The sequence below is a fragment of the Colobus angolensis genome, unplaced genomic scaffold, assembly GCF_000951035.1.
Source record: "Colobus angolensis palliatus isolate OR3802 unplaced genomic scaffold, Cang.pa_1.0 Scaffold6, whole genome shotgun sequence".
Lineage (NCBI taxonomy): Eukaryota > Metazoa > Chordata > Mammalia > Primates > Cercopithecidae > Colobus > Colobus angolensis.
In genome coordinates this window covers 8,043,028-8,047,586 of record NW_012119598.1, presented here as the reverse complement: position 1 = coordinate 8,047,586, position 4,559 = coordinate 8,043,028, and positions in this window count along the sequence as shown.

The window sequence follows — 4,559 nt, the reverse complement described above, 5'->3', positions numbered from 1 at the left end:
TTTTTGAGATGGAGTCTGGCTCTGTTGCCTAGGCTAGAGTACAGTGATGAAATCTCGGCTCGCTGCAACCTCTGCCTCCTGAGTTCAAGCGATTCTCCTGCCTCAGACCCCTGCCACAGCCCCCCTTCCACCCCCCCCGCATAGCTGGCATTACAGGTGCACACCACCAAGCCCGGCTAAATTTTGTATTTCAGTAGAGACAGGGTTTCACCACGTTGGCCAGGCTGGTCTCGAACTCCTGACCTCAGGTGATCCACATGCCTCAGCCTCCCAAAGTGCTGGGATTACAGGTGTGAGCCACTGCACCTGGCTGCAAGGCCCATTTTGAAACACATGGCACCCTCGGGGCCTTTCCTGGTACCCGCTCATGGCACTATGCTCCTGGTCTGGGGCATGTGTCCTCTTCTGCCGTGTACCACAGCAATGCCTGGGCTTGTTTTCTTTCACCTGCGCCTTCTTCCTTCCCCCGCCCACCTCCGGGAATGCCATGATCTCTCAGTTGTCCACGCCAGAAACTTAGAAATTGTTCTAGATTCCTTCCTCCTGTACTTCAGTGCTCCCAAGTCTGCCCCTGAAACCTCCCTCCTTTTACCCCCTTCTGCTCAGCCTTCCTTTCCCTCCCTGGGCTCAGGCCACACTCATCTAGGGAGCTGGGGCAGGACTGTCTATGTGTCTCTGAGGTAGGCAGCCCCCCACCTCCTCCCTGCTTACTCACGACTACGTGTCCTCAGCCTTTCCTCAGTTGCCTCACCTGCAAAAGGGGATTTTTTAAAACCACACACACTTGGGATGCTGAGAAGGGAGGATCACTTGAAGCCAGAAGTTCAAGATCAACCTTGGCAACACGGAGAGTCCTAGCCTTTAGAAAAAAGAAAATAAATTAGCCAGGCATGGTGGTGTGCGCCACCTACGTGGGAGTCCTACCTACTTGGGAGGCTGAGGGAGGAGGGAGGATTCCTTGAGTCGGAGTTCAAGGCAGCAGTGAACTACGATCGTGTTACTGATCGCCAGCCTGGGTGACAGAGCAAGACCTTGTCTTTACAAAATAAAAATAAACAACACTCTCAAAATTCGTACACACACACACACAGATTGAGTGTCCCTTATCTGGCATGCCTGGGACTTGATATGTTTTGAACTTTGGATTTTTTCAGATTTTGGAATATTTGTATATACAGGCGTACCTCATTCTATTGCAGTTTGCTTCATTGTGCTGCGCAGATATTGCACGTCTTACAAATTGAAGGTTTGTGGCCAACTCTGTGTCAAGCAGGTCTCTCAGCGCCATTTTTCCAACAGCGCATGCTCCCCTCATTCCTGTGTCACGTTAGTAATTTTCGCAATGTTTCAAAGCTTTTCATTATTATTATATCTGCTATGGTGACCTGAGACTGGTGATCTTTGATGTCACTATTGTGATCGTTTCGGGGCACCATAAGCCACGCCCATATAAGACAGTGAACTTCATTGATAAATGTTGCATGGGTTCTGTGCTCCATCACTTGGCCTTTCCCACATCTTTCTCCCTCTCCTCAGGCCTCCCTATTCCCCGAGACACAACAATATTGAAATTAGGCCAGTTAATAACCTACAATGGCCTCTAAGTGTTCAAGGGAAAGGAAGTGTTGCCTTAAGTCTGTCACCTTAAAGCAGAGGCTGGGAATGGTGCAGCTTGGTGAGGAAGGCATGTCAAAAACTAAGGTGGGCTCTTGCACCAGAGAGTTAGCCAAGTTGTGAATGCAAAGGAAAAGTTCTTGAAGAAAATTAAAAGTGCTACTCCAGTGAGCACATGAATGATAAGAAAGCAGGACAGCCTTTTGCTGATACGGAGAAGGTCTGAATGGTGTGGATAGAAGATCAAACCAGTCACAACATTCCCTTAAGCCAAAACTAATCCAGAGCAAGGCTCTAACTCTCTTCAATTCTGTGAAGGCTGAGAAAGATGAGGAAGCTGCAGAAGATAAGTTTGAAGTTAGGAGAGGTTGGTTCATGAGGCTTAAGGAACACAGTCATTTCCATAACATAGAAATGCAAGGTGAAGCAGCAAGTGCTGATGGAGAAGCTGCAGCAAGTTGTCCAGCAGATCCAGCTATAACAGCATTGATGAAGATGTCTGCACCAAATAATGGATTTTCAATTTAGACAAAACAGGCTTCTGGGGAAGAAGACGCCATGTAGGACTTTCATCCTAGGAGAGAGGAAGTCAATGCCTGGTTTCAAAGCGTCAAAGAACAGCCGGCCTCTCTTGTTAGGGACTAATGCACCTGGTGACTTTAAGTTGAAGCCAATGCTGACTTACTATTTCAATAATCCTAGGGCTGTTAAGAATGATGCTAAATCTACTCTGCCTGTGCTCTATAAATGGAACAACAAAGCCTAGGTGACAGCACATCCGTTTACAGCATAGCATGGTTTACTAAATGTATTAAGCCCACTGTTGAGACCCATTGTTCAGAACAAAAGATTCCTTTCAAAATATGACTGCTCAATGACAATGCACCTAGTCACCCAATAACCCTGACAGAGATGTACAAGGAGATGAATGTAGTGTTCATGCCTGCTAACACAACGTTCATTCTGCAGCTCATGGATCAAGGAGTAATTTCAACTTTCAAGTCTTAACATTTAAGAGATACATTTCATAAAGCTATAGTTTCCATAGACAATGATTCCTTGGTTAGATGAGGGCATAGCAAATTAAAAACCTTCTGGAAAGGATTCACTGTTCTAGATGCCGTTAAGAACATTTGTAATTCATGGGAGGAGGTCAAAATATAACATTAACAGCAGTTTGGAAGAAATTGATTCCAGCCCTCATGGATGACTTTGAGGGGTTCAAGACTTCAGTAGAGGAAGTCACTGCAGATGTAGTGGAAATAGCAAGAGAGCTAGAATTAGAAGTGGAACCTGAAGGTGTGATTGAATTGCTGCAATTTCATGAGAAAACTTGAACAGACGAGGAGCTGCTTTTTAAAGATGAGCAAAGAAAGTGGTTTCTTGAGATGGAATCTGCTTCTGGTGAAGATACCATGAATGGTGTAGAGATGAGAACACAGGATTTAGACCATTACATGAACTTAGTTGATAAAGCAGTGGCAGGGTTTAAGAGGCTCGACTCCAATTTTGAAAGGAGTTCTACTGTGGGTAAAATGCTATCGAACAGCATCACCTGCTAGAGAAATCTTTTGTTTTTCCAGAGCAAGGCTCTAACTCTCTTCAATTCTGTGAAGGCTGAGAAAGATGAGGAAGCTGCAGAAGATAAGTGTGAAGTTAGGAGAGGTTAAAAAGAAGAGTCCATTGGTGTGGCAAATTTCACTGTTGTCTCGTTTTAAGAAATTGCCACAGCCACCGCAACCTCCAGTAGCCACTGCCCTGATCAGTCAGCAGCCACCAACATTGACAAAAGCCCCTGCACCAGCAAAAAGATTATGACTCCCTGAAGGCTCAGATGATTTTTAGCATTTTTAGCAATAACCAATTTTAAAATTAAGGCATATACCTTTTTTAGATATAATGCTATTGCACACTTAATAGATGACAATATAGTATAGACATAACTTCTATATGAACTGGGAAACCAAAACATCTGTACCTCACTTTAATTGCTACATTTACTTTATTGTGGGGTGGTCTGGAACTAAACCCACAATGTCTTCGAGGTATGCCTGTATATAACAAGATACGTTGGGAATCAGACCCAAGCCAAAACAGGAAATTCATTTATGTTTCATACACACCTTATATACATAGCATGAAGGTAACTTTGTACAATATTTTTAATTTTGTGCATGAAACAAAGTTTTGAGTATGACCTGTTTCATAAGGTTTGTTGTGAAATTTTCTACCTGTGATGTCTTGGGTGCTCAATACGTTTTGAATTTTGGAGCATTTAAGGTTTCAGATTTTTGAATCAATGATTATATAGATACATATATCCTGATCCAGAGAGAGAGAGAGAGAGAGAGAGAGAAATTACCATGTATAATAAGTACTAATAAAATTGTCAATTTATGACTCTTTGCTTGAGTTAATAAAGTAACTTCCTAACTAGCCCCTGGCTGCCACAACACACAAATAAAATCCCGTGCCGACTACACTACCAATGAGCTCTATAAAAGACATAAAATTCTATACATAACTTTTCTTTTAATGCTAATCAAATACAATGGAATGTGTTTAGAATAAAAGTGCAGTGAGGATGGTTTTTTAGCTCAGCCTGTAAGGCTGTTCACGCAGCAGCCCAGCTGCCCCTGGTTGCCCCGCCCACTGCTCTGACGTACCCCCTTTACCAAGACAGAAGTGTGTACAGTTCTCCCGTGCAGCATGCCCTTCCACACATCCTTCCACGCACTCGAGTCTCACACAGGCAGTTCTCACTGCCTCCCCTCCTCCCCGGCCCACCTCCACCTTACTCCCTACTTCCCACATTTACTGACTCCCTGTCATTCCAAGACACAACTCAACTGTCACCTCCTCTGAGAGGCCCCCCGACCCTCCTAGGCTGAGGAGAGAGCCCTCTTCACTGTTGTAATCGTTCCCAGCACTCAGTGCATGCTGTT